Source organism: Delphinapterus leucas, chromosome 10 (assembly GCF_059928025.1).
Source record: "Delphinapterus leucas isolate spDelLeu-1000000601 "Yukka" chromosome 10, BTC_Dleu_Yukka2, whole genome shotgun sequence".
NCBI classification, from domain to species: domain Eukaryota; kingdom Metazoa; phylum Chordata; class Mammalia; order Artiodactyla; family Monodontidae; genus Delphinapterus; species Delphinapterus leucas.
This window is the reverse complement of record NC_143138.1, coordinates 70,708,885-70,724,121: the sequence shown is the minus strand read 5'-3', so window position 1 is coordinate 70,724,121 and position 15,237 is coordinate 70,708,885.

Below are 15,237 nucleotides of genomic sequence, written 5' to 3'. Positions count from 1 at the left end.
ACCTCAAGATACAAGAAACATCTCAAATAAACAACCTAACCTTACACCTAAAGCAATTAGAGAAAGAAGAACAAAAAAACCCCCAAAGTTGGCAGAAGGAAAGAAATCATAAACATCAGATCAGAAATAAATGAAAAAGAAATGAAGAAAACAATAGAAAAGATCAATAAAACTAAAAGCTGGTTCTTTGAGAAGATAAACAAAATTGATAAACCATTAGCCAGACTCATCAAGAAAAAAAGGGAGAAGACCCAAATTAATAGAATTAGAAATGAAAACGGAGAAGTAACAACTGACAGTGCAGAAATGCAAAGGATCATGAGAGATTACTACAAGCAACTATATGCCAATAAAATGGACAACCTGGAAGAAATGTACAAATTCTTAGAAAAGATCAACCTTCCGAGACTGAACCAGGAAGAAATAGAAAATATAAACACACCAATCACAAGCACTGAAATTGAAACTGTGATTAAAAATCTTCCAACAAACAAAAGCCCAGGACCAGATGGCTTCATAGGCAAATTCTATCAAATATTTAAGGAAGAGATAAACCTATCCTTCTCAAACTCTTCCAAAATATAGCAGAGGGAGGAACACTCCCAAACCCATTCTACGAGGCCACCATCACCATGATACCAAAACCAGACAAGGATGTCACGAAAACTACGGGCCAATATCACTGATGAATACATGCAAAAATCCTCAAAAAAACACTAGCACACAGAATCCAACAGCACATTAAAAGGATCATACACCATGATCAAGTGGGGTTTATCCCAGGAATGCAAGGATTCTTCAATACACGTAAATCAATCAATGTGATACACCATATTAACAAATTGAAGGAGAAAAACCATATGATCATCTCAATAGATATAGAAAAGCTTCTGACAAAATTCAGTACCCATTTATGATAAAAACCCTCCAGAAAATAGGCACAGAAGGAACTTACCTCAACATAATAAAGGCCATATATGACAAACCCACAGCCAACATCGTTCTCAATGGTGAAAAACTGAAACCATTTCCACTAAGACCAGGAACAAGACAAGGTTGCCCACTCTCACCACTCTTATTCAACATAGTTTTGAAAGTTTTAGCCACAGCAATCAGAGAAGAAAAAGAAATAAGAGGAATCCAAATCAGAAAAGAAGAAGTACTACTGTCACTGTTTGCAGATGACATGATACTATACATAGAGAATTCTAAAGATGCTACCAGAAAACTACTAGAGCTAATCAATGAATTTGGTAAAGTAGCAGGATACAAAACTAATGCACAGAAATCTCTTGCATTCCTATACACTAATGATGAAAAATCTGAAAGAGAAATGAAGGAAACACTCCCATTTACCACTGCAACAAAAAGAATAAAATACCTAGGAATAAACCTACCTAAGAAGACAAAAGACCTGTATGCAGAAAACTATAAGACACTGATGAAAGAACTTAAAGATGATACAAAGAGATGGACAGATATACCATGTTCTTAGACTGGAAGAATCAACATTGTGAAAACGACTATATTACCCAAAGCAATCTACAGATTCAATGCAATCCCTCTCAAACTACCAATGGCATTTTTCACAGAACTAGAACAAAAAATTTCACAATTTGCATGGAAACACAGAAGACCCCGAAGAGCCAAAGCAATCTTGAGAAAGAAAAATGGAGCTGGAGGAATCAGGCTCCCTGACTTCAGACTACATTACAAAGCTCCAGTAATCAAGACAGTATGGTACTGGCACAAAAACAGAAATACAGATCAATGGAACAGGATAGAAAGCCCAGAGATAACCCACGCACATACAGTCACCTTATCCTTGATAAAGCAGGCAAGAATATACAATGGAGAAAATACAGCCTCTTCAATAAGTGGTGCTGGGAAAACTGGACAGCTACATGTAAAAGAATGAATTAAAACACTTCCTAACACCACACACAAAAATAAACTCAAAATGGATTAAGGACCTAACTGTAAGGCCAGACACTATAAAACTCTTAGAGGAAAACACAAGCAGAACACTATGACATAAATCACAGCAAGATCCTTTTTGACCCACCTCCTATAGAAACGGAAATAAAAACAAAAATAAACAAATTGGACCCAATGAAACCTAAAAGCTTTTGCACACCAAAGGAAAACAGAAACAAGATGAAAAGACAGCCCTCAGAATGGGAGAAAATATTTGCAAATGAAGCAACTGACAAAGGACTAATCTCCAAAACTTACAAGCAGCTCGTGCAGCTCAATATCAAAAACACAATCGACCCCATCCAAAAAAGGGCAGAAGACCAAAATAGATATTTCCCCAAAGAAGATATACTGACTGCCAACAAACACATGAAAGGGTGATCAACATCACTAATCATTAGAGAAATGCAAATCAAAACTACAATGAGGTATCACCTCACACCAGTCAGAATGGCCATCATCAAAAAATCTACAAACATAAATGCTGGAGAGGGTGTGGAGAAAAGGGAACACTCTTGCACTGTGGGTGGGAATGTAAATTGAAACAGGCACTATGGAGAACAGTATGGAGGTTCCTTAAAACACTAAAAATAGAACTACCATATGACCCAGCTATCCCACTACTGGGCATATACCCTGAGAAAACCATAATTCAAAAAGAGTCACGTACCACAATGTTCATTGCAGCTCTATTTACAATAGCCAGGACATGGAAGCAACCTAAGTGTCCATCAAGAGATGAATGGATAAAGAAGATGTGGCACATACATACAATGGAATATTACTCAGCCATAAAAAGAAATGAAAGTGAGTCATTTGTAGTGAGGTGGATGGACCTAGAGACTGTCATAGAGAGTGAAGTAAGTCAGAAAGAGAAAAACAAATACCGTGTGCTAACACACATATATATGGAATCTAAAAGAAAAAATGGTTCTGAAGGGGCAGGACAGGAATAAAGACGCAGACATAGAGAATGGACTTGAGGACATGGGGAGGGGGAAGGGTAAGCTGGGACCAAGTGAAAGAGTGGCATGGACATATATACACTACCAAATTTAAAACAGATAGCTAGTGGGAAGCAGCTGCATAGCACAGGGAGATCAGCTCGGTGCTTTGTGTCTACCTAGAGGAGTGGGATAGGGAGGGTGAAAGGGAGACACAAGAGGGAGGAGATAAGGGGATATATGTATATGTATAGCTGATTTACTTTGTTATAAAGCAGAAACTAAGACACTATTCTAAAGCAATTATAATCCAATAAAGATGTTAAAAAAAAGTTACAAGCCAATAATAAAATAATACTGAATTTTATATGTACCTATTAAAAAAAAAAAGATTCCGCCTGCCAATGCAAGGGACATGGGTTCGAGCCCTGGTCTGGGAAGATCCCACATGCTGTGGAGCAACTAAGGCTGTGTGCCACAGCTAGTGAGCCTGTGCTCTAGAGCCCGCGAACCACAACTACTGAATCCTGCGTGCCTAGAGCCCATGCTGCACAAGAGAGCCACCGCAATGAGAAGCCACACACTGTAACGAAGAGTAGCCCCCGCTCACCACAACTAGAGAAAGCCTGCATGCAGCAACGAAGACCCAATGCAGCCAAAAATAAATAAATAAATAAATCTATTTTTTTTAAAAAGTCAATGGGAATATCCAGTGAATGTAACAAACAAACTTAAATAGAACATGTGGGAAACACACATGACAAGCTTCAAATAAAATCTCTCCTATGACCTCCAAAATGCCAAGAATGTCCCCCTTAGAACTGGACTGGACCACGGCCAATTAGGTCTGAATTCATTACACATGTTTTGGGAATGGGGCTTTTGCCTGGACTCACCCTAATGAATCACTGGGTCTTCATGGAAATGCTCTAATGACATCAATTTTCAGGAAGTTGCTGGCTTTTGCCTCCTTTCACTTGTTACCCCATAATATACCTTCTGTGTATTACTTAGATTAAGAACTTTGTAAAGGAGGCCTTTGTGAGAGAAATAACTCGTGCAATAGTGCAGCAGAGCATGAAATCCCTATCTGGATGGTTGGCTGCTTCATAAAATGTTACCAAGAATGGAGAAGCCAAAAACGGAGGTAGAGAACAGAGTGATGGAACTCACAGTAGCTGATGGAAAGCTTCCCAACCATATCATGACAGTTGGCCTGTGCAGGGCTCTGAATGAAATCCATTATGTTGCCCACAGAGCATGGGATTCTGGCATAGTCAGTGCAAAATGTTTCCCTCTGTGAGCTTTAAAAGTTATCAAAGCCTCCTACTGCTCCTCACCCTGAGAGTAAGGGTCTAAAACTGGAGAGCGTCAGTTCCCACCGTGCCCCTGAAAATCAGTTACCAGAACACTTTCTAAGGGAACCAAACACACAGCACTTCAGGAAAATGGTCAGTCACCAGAGGTATTGTCACTCAAGGTAAGCTGGTCTCAATGGCAACCTGCCAAGGGTAATGGGTGATTAGAAACTAACAAAAGTCCAAGCACCAAAGTTTGTGAATAGATAACATTTTAATAGACAGATAGATTTTAATCATACTACTAATACTGTCAGCCCACCCACTTGCATTCCAAAGGGTGTTCTGGAAGGAAAAGAGGTGACCGATATATAACTTTAGGCAAGCATTGGCACCTGTCAAATATGGCAACGTCATGTGTTACTTATTTCATGGTTGAAGATGTCAGGGGCGAAGCACCCTATGCAAACCTTCTGCTGAAATGTCAGTCCCAGAAACAGAGCAAGTGCACAGTTTTACTCAACCTCCATGTTAGCTGAAGAAAATGGGGGGAGTGATCTCTGCGTGTTAAAACACAGCTTAACTTGGATACAATGAAATAATGCAGTCCTGGGTCTTTTTTTGTTTTGTTTTGTTTTGTTTAAACATCATTATTAAATTTTTTTTAGTAGAAACTTAGGACATATACTTTGTTTACTTGAAAATCTTTTACAATAATTTTGTTTCTAAGTAATTCCTTAAATTATAATTTATCAGTGAGTTGAATAAAGCAATGTTATCATTACCAGCATTATTGAATACCGTCTTCTGCATAACACCACTTCTAGAAATACAGAATAAAGACTGTGTCTTCTACAATCTTTGTATATGAAATAAAATATGAAGGAAAATTCATCAATAGCATACATTTATCCTTTCCTTTTTGGCTACATTATATTTCCTGACAAACTATCTTTAATATGTATATAGCTAAAATGTGCCAAACTCCATAACAGGTACAAGAACTTTGAAATTTCAGAGAAGGGAGAGTTGATATACCATTCAGAGGACTACGGAACAAGCAGATGTGATAAGATCAGAGAAGACTGGCTAGAAGAAAGTGATATTTGAGTTCAGCTTTGTAAAGTAAATGGGGGTTTCTAGAGACAAAAACTGTAGAAAGATAATACAGAGACTAATAATTGAATCCAGGCTCCCGACTCCCCTTCTTTCTTTTAGTAATAGAACCCGTTCTGCCATCTCACGTACCTGCAGGTTTTAACAGGGCACATGGCTCCCAGCCTAGAGGCTACATTTCCCAGCCTCCCTGGCAGTGAGTTATGGCCATGTGACACAGTCCTTGCCAATAGGATGGGAATGGGAATGATATGTACAATTTGGGGATCTTGCCTGTAAAATGATTCAACATACATCCTCAACAGCCCTGTCTCTTTCTCCCTTCTCAGCCCATCTTCTACCAGGCATTTAAGGAAAACATCCTAGGAGATGGTAAAGTAAAAAGAGAGGAAGAATCGTAGTCCCTGGACAATCTCATGGGGCAGGGCAGCATATCAACCATGGACTACCTACTACCTCTAGACTATTGTGTAAAAGAGATATAAATGTCTAGCTTGATTGAGCCATGGCGCTTTCGGGGTCTCTTTGTTACAGAAATGAAATATCTCCTGACTAAGAAGGGCCTTCCTGTGAGAGGAACAGAATGTAAAAGTAGATGTGTGGAGGAGGAGTCTGGAAGATAGGGGACCAGTGACCTTATCATAAGATGTAGAGAAATGTGAATAAAACGAGCGAGGTAGATGGAATTTGGTACTTAAATGCTAAGCTGATTTATTTAGTCCTGGGTCTTGAAGGGAATGCTACTAGTGAAAGGAACACTGGATCCATGGAAGAACTGGACTTAAATGTGCAAATGAGGTTCTAGTTGATTTGGCTTTATAGTGTGTGAACAAGATGGTACTTAAAACGAATGAGCTTGCAATGCTGTCTTGAAAGAGGCATGAGAACTAGGTGATGAGAAAAGGGGCTGTGGTCATCATCTCATCATCACTTTATTAAGGGTGAGCTTTATTATCACTGAAGTGCTTGTTTAGGACAATGTCATTGTCAGGTTTGAGCAAGACCATAGTTGTTAGACACAAATCCTCATACCAAATAGCAAACTCATTAAGTTAGGATCAGCACATTACCTGAAGCAACTTATATACTTGTACCCAGGAAGATGTCCGATTATTTTATAATTATATTAGATAATCCAAACAGGGTTAATTTAAAGGTTTTAGTTATAGAAACATTACTTGGGAGGCTCAGACTGTTGAATTAAATAAATCTATGATCCTGTGCTAAAACACTCATTAAAAGTATTGGCCATCAATGAGAAGAGAGACTGCATGCGTGTTCTCTGAAGCTCATAAGTTCACTGATTTTTAAACTATGGAGTCATTCACTCATTCAAAACAACAAACAAACATTAACAACAAAAAACTCACAATGACCAACTACAGTGCTAGCCATGTCGCCAGGGGGTGGGGAGACAATAAGCTGAAAAAGGTCAAATTTTTGTTCTCAAGGAGTGTGGAATCTGGAAAGGGCTATCTTATAACTCTATTTCAATAATATGATTCCTGAGACACTGATACAAACAATAAAATTTGGCAGCACTAAGAGCTAACTTTGCCTGGGAAAGGAAATAACATGACATCTGGAGAAGGACAAAGGAATTGAGGACTTAAAATAAGGCCAAAGAGTTGAAATAAATAAGGCAAAAGGTGATTATTTGCTAATTCCAGGTAGTGGGTATTCAGTACCTTTGAAATATTTCACAAATTAAAAACAGTGACTCAGTCCTTTGTAGACTGATCCATATTTAGAAAGGAACAGGTAGGAAGGCCTGTACACTGTACAGGTGACAGTGCAGGGGCTGTGCCAGGGTCCATGGTAGCCCTGTGCCTAGCAGAGCACGAAGAACACTGGAAGCCCATAGGAAATGCTTGTTGCCTTGACTTCAATTCACTCTCCACTCTCTCAGGGATGTTTCCCTTGAAAAAAATCTTCCACTTGGCTCAAGAAAATAGAACTTTCCGGGGTGGGGTTTGGAGGGGACTGCCATTCACATCAGTAACAACCAGACGTGGGTCATTTCTTTCTCAAGATAATGTAATAAGAGATTTTAAACAATGGGAAGGGAGTCTCACAGTTGGGTCACTGCCCTACACTGGGTGAGGTTTTTTTGTGTCTTCTGGCCTAAACGCCTCTTGTTAAAGGGATTCCAGCTCAGTACAGCTGTGTGATATTTCTGATCAACAACAAGTGGGTGATCAGAAGGCTGTCCTCTACCAAGTCAAAAAAAAAAAAAAAAAAAAAAACTCCCTTAAAAATTTTTTATCAAGACACATAGCCCATGGACATCACTGAGCCGGCAGCAAGCAACAGATAGAGGGGAAGGGCAAAAACCCATTTACCAGGTATCAAAAAGTAGGAAAAAATAAAGAAATGGAAACTACTTATGGACTGGGGATCCAGCATCCCCCCAATAGAAGATTTTAGCTGTCCTTTCAAGTCAGTTAAAAATATTTAAGCAACATACTTGGACTGCAGCATTTCTAATGCAGCTGTCACACTACACTTAATGCAGAAAAGATGTATTTTTAAATGATCTGGTTACTTTGAGGGCTTTGGCTTATAAAAGCCCTTTTTATTGAGATTCTAAATTCCAGTCTGAATAACCTTTCAATTTGTTCCAGTAATTTTTTCTCCTCCTGCATTTGCATTGGCAATACAGCTGGAGTCATTTCAAAGCCCAGGCCCTGAGCACTGAGCCTTTTGTACCAAGTCTCCCCCTTCAGCAGAGACGGTGGGTGCCAGATTTGACATTGCTATGAAGCTGTTTGCACAAGAAAACCACTTGCTTTTCAAAGATCAAGATTAAAGTGAGCTTAGGAAAAGAAAGGGAGCATGTCGTATTTTTCATCACTTTTGTGATTACCTGGGGGTTGAGGCAGGGGTTTGAACCAGGAATTAAGTCGCTTCAAGATTCCTTGAGTAGTTAAAAGTGCTGCAAACAAATGTGACTTCTGATTAATATCTCTGTCTACAGCCCAAAGCCTGTGTTTCCTTATCAAACCATCGCTTTCCTTTGGGGTCCATCCTGAGCTCTCTGAATTGAACATTTTTCGACTTGGAGTGTGAGTGACACTCAGGACAAACCTTCAGAGATGTGAACAATGTGTAAACTCTACTGCTTTTCATGTGGCACCTTCTTCCTAAATATTGACAGGAAAAAGAGACCCTTGCCGTGATGGGAAATTCATATAGGAGTGCTAGGTAATTCCAATCAAAACCTGGTCAGAGGATAACAAATGTTTATTAAATCCCTGCTATATGCCCAGCACTGAGCTGCACACTTTCAGGAATATTTTTGTCTAAAACAAAACACCTGAGTAACTGGTCACCATTTCAATTGTACGGACACTAGTTATTCTGAAGAAAATTTAACACCACCTAGGAATCTAGGAACTATTTTTATATTTATTTTGTTGGAGTAGGATTAAGCCTGTAAAATTCTTGAAGGTAACTTCTAGCCCCAAATGGCTGACATGAATCTTGTGTAGGTTAGTAAGAATAATGCAGACGTCATGACACCTTGTCCAATCTAAAACTTTTAAATGACTTTTACAGGGAATAAATGTTTACAACATATAATGCCATCCTTTAAGCCCATCCTTAAGCTAGGTATACTGGGGTATGGAGAGAATGGGGAGGGAAACCCAGCAAAATCCCTGCAATATTTTTGCAAACAGTTGTTAGGCTTCTTGCACAAAGTAGGGCTCATTTTATTTTCATTAAGATCAGTAGTTTTAAAAACCTTGATGATACAAGCAGTTTTTCCTATAATTTGTTTCTGATCTGCTTTTGAACATCAGATGATCTTTTTTGGTCGGCTGTCCACATTTTCATTGGTAGTGATAGGACCAGAGATGATTTTTAAAACCTAGAAGAAAATTTCAGCTGGTTTCTTTTAAGAACCAGAGGCACTTAGGCACTATGAAAAGAACCTGACTTCTTTCATCCACTATGGCTCAGTTCCATTTAAATTTAGAACAGAGAATTCTGCAGGCTCTGCCTTCAGAATAATTACTGACAACTCATACTTTTTGAAAACTTGCCGTGACTTTTGAGGGAGGCAGTGCAAAGGGCTGGTGTTAGGTAGGTCCATGTTTCTCCACTGGACTAAGAGCAGGTGATGTTCCAACCCTATAAAAAGGGACAAGTGATAACTTCTATCTCAATGGGCTACTATGAGAATTACATGAGACAACTCCTAGAAAACACTTTTAATGCAGCCCAACACGTAGTATAAAGTCAATTAAATCAAACTTTAATCTTTTTATAGTGTAACTACCATTCTTCTACCAACTGCTTATCCAATGTCTCATAAATTATAAAAACTAAGGCTATAACCATGTATGTCAGAAAAAAAAACAACTCAGCATCCTGACTGTTATTTATTGAAGGTAGACCACGGAGCACCATCGTCCGATAGAATTTTCTACCACGATGAAAATATTATACATCTGTGCCAATATGGTTGCCAAGAGCTAAATGTAACTATTGAAACCTTGAAATGTGGCTAGTGCGATCCAGAAACTATATTTTGAATTTTATTTAATTTTAATTAACTTAAATGTGAATTTAATAGTCATGTGTGGCTTATGGCCACCATATTGGACAGCACACTCATCCCTGGAGTAAGAGAAAATAGGCTGAAGAACATAAATAGACAAAGAAATACCTATCAGTGGGAAAAGCCACATTTGGATGAGAATGATTACTTAGCACTTACCCAGCAAACATTTGAGGGATTGCATGGGTTTGGGCAGGTGAGGGTGAGTTGGGAGTTCAAATTCTGGTTCCACCACTTACAACTTGTATGAGCCTGGTCAGATCTGTCAGCTTCTCTGAGCCTTGGTCGCCCCCGGCTGCGATTAGGTGTTGGGGGTAGAAAATAAAGGCTAGAAATGGGTTTTGCTACATTGGGAAACCAATCAGTGACAACCTTGTGTGTGCCTGTGTTATACACAGGTTACAAACACACACGCACCCATGCAAACACACAATGTAGGGCTTCCCTGTTGGCTCAGTGGCTGAGAGTCCGCCTGCCGATGCAGGGGACACGGGTTCGTGCCCCGGGCCGGGAAGATCCCACATGCCGCGGAGCAGCTGGGCCTGTGAGCCATGGCTGCTGAGCCTGCGAATCCGGAGCCTGTGCTCCGAAACGGGAGAGGCCACAACAGTGAGAGGCCCGCGTACCGCAAAAACAAACAAACAAACACACAATGTAACATCATGCTTAATAGGATGGTTTGCATATTTTGGGTCATTCATTTACCAAGAGTCTAAACTGTCTAATAAGCACCCTTGCTGGGGGGTGGGACCTACAGGGATAGAGGGAAAGTTCAACAAACATTACTTAGCACATGCTAAGTACATACCCAGGATGAAGTCAATGTTGTAAACTTCACTTTACGTAGACAACAAACTGAGGTATGGAGTAGTTAAACAGCTTATCCAAAGGCACACAGCAGAGCAGGGACTCAAATCCAGTTTGATAAAGTTTCAGTTCAAAGGAACCACTGCTGAGAAGTACAACAATAAATGGAGTATGCCCATATAATAAAATGCTGCTACTCTAGTAAGGGTAATAAGACAAACACAAGACACAGGGGAGAGGAAAAGAGGACACAAGGAAATGCTGGCTTCTGGGCACTTTGGATATGGAACCAGTGGCCAAGTGAGCAAGCAGGTTGTTTTCCAAAGGAGGGAATGGCTATGGTTCATAACGACAAGAATGGGATACTCTCTAGCCTATTAAACCCATGTCAGGGGGCTTCCCTGGTGGCGCAGTGGTTGAGAATCTGCCTGCTAATGCAGGGGCCACGGGTTCGAGCCCTGGTCTGAGAGGATCCCACATGCCGTGGAGCAACTAGGCCCATGAGCCACAACTACTGAGCATGCACGTCTGGGGCCTGTGCTCCGCAAAAAGAAAGGCCGCGATAGTGAGAGGCCCGTGCACCCCGATGAAGAGTGGCCCCCGCTTGCCGCAACTAGAGAAAGCCCCCACACAGAAACGAAGACTCAACACAGCAAAAATAAATTAAAAAAACAACAAAAAACCCCCGTGTCAGCCCCATTCTCCCTCACTCCTCCAGCATTGTGCCCAGTCCTCCCTCTCCTTCTGGTCCTCTCCTGCCTGCTGCTTCTCCCAAGCATCCTATCGCTGTCTTGCTGCATCAGAGACTGGCCGTCATGGGGTCAAAAGGAAAAAGTAAAACTGTAAAACTGGTAACTAGGAACCACCAGCTACCTATGACTTGAGCTACTTTCTTACACCCTTTGATTTTGTCATTTTCCAGATGCCTCTGTCTTATGTTCATCTTAAGTCTTTTGGGCAAGTTCGGCATCTTTTGTTTCTAATGAAACACACTGTCCCATTCAGTAATTGTTAAATGTTAACAGTAATTACACCCTAAATGCCTTCCTATGGTCTCAATAATCTTCCATTCCAGTCTTGCTGAACTGCCTGCATTTACGTGGTTTTTGGTGATTTGTATAAGTTTTCACTCTCTCTCTCCCACACATCCTCATACTTGTATAAATGGTTACATTTTGCGGAAAAAACACAGGGCGGGAGAAGAATATATAATGGCCACTGCCCATGTATCAATTTATAAAATGCATCATAAGAGATGGAAAGTGTTAGGCAAATGTTTTTATTATTTCTATGCTGTTAACATTTTTCCCAGTCACATCGCATCTCCTTCCCCAAATGTTCTAATCATGTTTTATTCTGACTATAAGAATTCTGCTTACTTGAAGGTTTTCATCTCTTCAAAGACTATGGCAAGCAGGAGGCAGAGGTTCTGTTTTAATCTTTTGCTTGCCCTCCCGAATGTCAAGTATTTGTGTTCAGCATTTTAAAAATCAATAGGGACCGAAAACATATCAAAATGAATATCAGATAGTTCAGAGTAGAATATTAAACATGTCTTATGTTTTTCTAAGACAACTTTTAAAAACAGGGCTGGCAACAAAGCAAGTTGAAAGTTTATGGAAACGGACAACTCTCGCTGTATTCTATTTCCCTTTGTCTGGAAGCCAGCTCTTTTGAGAGTTCAAAGGAAAACAGAATTGTGACTCATCTTCCAAACAAACAGCACCATCCCGGTATGTCAGTAAGTTAAACGTCCCCCCAGCTCCCTTTGTCCGAACTTAGCCCCCAATTTGCTATTCACATTCCTGAGACTGCTCCTTGGTTACAAACCTCCTATTGTTGCAATTTAATTCTATATCCACAAGGCAGTTTCCTGGGAAGCACCGTGAGTAATCAATTGTCACTATGATCTGACAATAGCTTGAAAATATTATTTGGATTGTTTGCAGTTGATTGTTTTAAATGAAGGTAAGGAGAGAGCAGCAAACATGACAGTATAGAGTCAAAAAGGGCAAACATGATTTTCTGTTTGTGGAAAGTGTTGCTAAGATAACATACTGATTGTGCATAATTAAAAAAATAAGAATGAATGACAGGCCAACAATGCAGATCACCATGCCTACCAGCAAAATGAGCCTCTGGAAGAAAAAAAAAATAAGTCTGGCTAAAGGAAAAAGGCTAAATGAATTAACTGCTCCAGCTTAAAGATATTTAGCAAATATCCTTCCTTCGTCCCTCCCTCACTCCCTTCTCAGCAGTGGCTTTGGCATCCATTAAAATGGATGATTTGAATTCATGGAAGGTAGTTAGGAATGGCCTAGAAGTATCTTGCCTACAGCACTCTTGCTGCAACTCCCTCTCTCTGGAATGCATGAAAAATAAGTTAAGTGTGAGAACTGCTCCATTCCCTTCCAGGCCATGGGAGAGTGGGGCACCTTGTAGCCAGGTAGACGGAAGGAACAGGAAAGAGGAGAAGAGTCCAAGAAAGGAAAATGGACATGTATAACTGAGAGCAAGGTCTCCATACAAATGGTCGGAGGGGGATTTTTCCCCACAAACTCAGAATCTTTACTTGTCCCTTGAAACTGGTGGGATTAGGAAGACCTGATGCTGCTGCTACCACGAGTCCACCTTGGAAGAGAAGGCTGTTTTTCCAAAACCTGCTTGGAGGAAATTCAACTAAGGTTATTAAGATCCTCCCTGGAAGCACAAAGACTCTTTGAGTCTCATGGGGGGATTTCATAGAAGATGCCAGGGGTCAGGCTCCCCACAGGAGGTGTCTCCATCACTTGTTAAAACTGGAGCTTCTCTCTCCTGTGAGGCCCCAAGTCCAATGTGCTAAGTCCAGTCCAGGTGGAGTACATGAGAAAGGAACTGCACTGACCAATTAAGCTTATCCACTTAGGCACCATGCCCAAGAATTGGTCCCTTGACTTCTTTTATGGTTCTACATACCTGTAAATACTGAAAAGGAGGCATGAGAGAAGAGCCACATGACCTCAAAAGTGCCCCAAACCGTCATCACCCATACATCTTCCCCAGGAGGGCTTTGTTAAGGGAAAAGCAGTAGGGCCACACACCAGCTTCACAGTAGGGTGGACCTGAGTCTGAAGGGGCTGGTGGGGTGACCCCAGAGGGGGGTGTGGTCCTGTTCTTACCCACATAATCCTCATGAGGAAATGACAGTGAGGAAAACCATCCCCTGGAGTTGGCACAGCTAACCCTGCAGTGGTAGGCTGGGGAGGGAGGGGCTGGCTGGCTCTGTATGCAAATGAAGGGCTTCTCTGAAGCAGTGGGTCTCACCCTTTATTGTGGATAATTCTCACCTTGGGTGCCTGTTAAAATGCAGATACCTGGGACTGACCCCAGACACAGAGTTAGAAACTTTGAGGCTGGGGCTTGGAATCTGATTTATTTTTTTTAAACATCTTTATTGGAGTATAATTGCTTTACCATGTTGTGTTAGTTTCTGCTGTATAACAAAGTGAATCAGCTATACGTATACATATATCCCCATATTCCTTCCCTCTTGTGCCTCCCTCCCTCCCACCCTCCCCATCCCACCCCTCTAGGTGGTCACAAAGCACCGAGCTGATCTCCCTGTGCTATGTGGCTGCTTCCCACTGGCTATCTTTTTTACATTTGGTAGTGCCTATATGTCAATGCTACTCTCTCACTTGGTCCCAGCTTACCCTTCCCCCTCCCCGTGTCCTCAAGTCCATTCTCTATGTCTGCGTCTTTATTCCTGTCCTGCCCCTAGGTTCATCAGAACCTTTTTTTTTTTTTAGATTCCATATGTATGTGTTAGCATATGGTATTTTTCTCTTTCTGACTTACTTCACTCTGTATGACAGACTCTAGGTCCATCCACCTCACTACAAATAACTCACTTTCATTTCTTTTTATGGCTGAGTAATATTCCATTGTATATATGTGCCACATCTTCTTTATCCATTCATCTGTCGATGGATACTTAGGTTGCTTCCATGTCCTGGCTATTGTAAATAAGCTGCAGTGAACATTGGGGTACATGACTCTTTTTGAATTATGGTTTTCTCAGGGAATATGCCCAGTAGTGGGATTGCTGGGTCGTATGGTAGTTCTATTTGTAGTTTTTTAAGGAACCTCCATACTGCTCTCCATAGTGGCTGTATCAATTTACATTCCCATCAACAGTGCAAGAGGGTTCCCTTTTCTCCACACCCTCTCCAGCACTTACTGTTTGTAGATTTTTTTGATGATGGCCATTCTGACCGTGTGAGGTGATACCTCATTGTGGTTTTGATTTGCATTTCTCAGCATCTGATTTTTTAAGAGAGCTCCAGGAGAATCCAAAGTCAGGAGGCTTCAAATCACAGGTTCAGAAACACTGCTTCTCACCAGTGCGTTTCCCAAGCAGAACTCTTTGGACACCTCTGAACTTGTGGGTAAGAGACAGTCCAAGAGATAATGGAAAGTAAGAAAGGATGATTTTTTAACACAATCTTGTTAGCTAATTTAAGAAACCACACTCATTTTAACATCCTTTAAA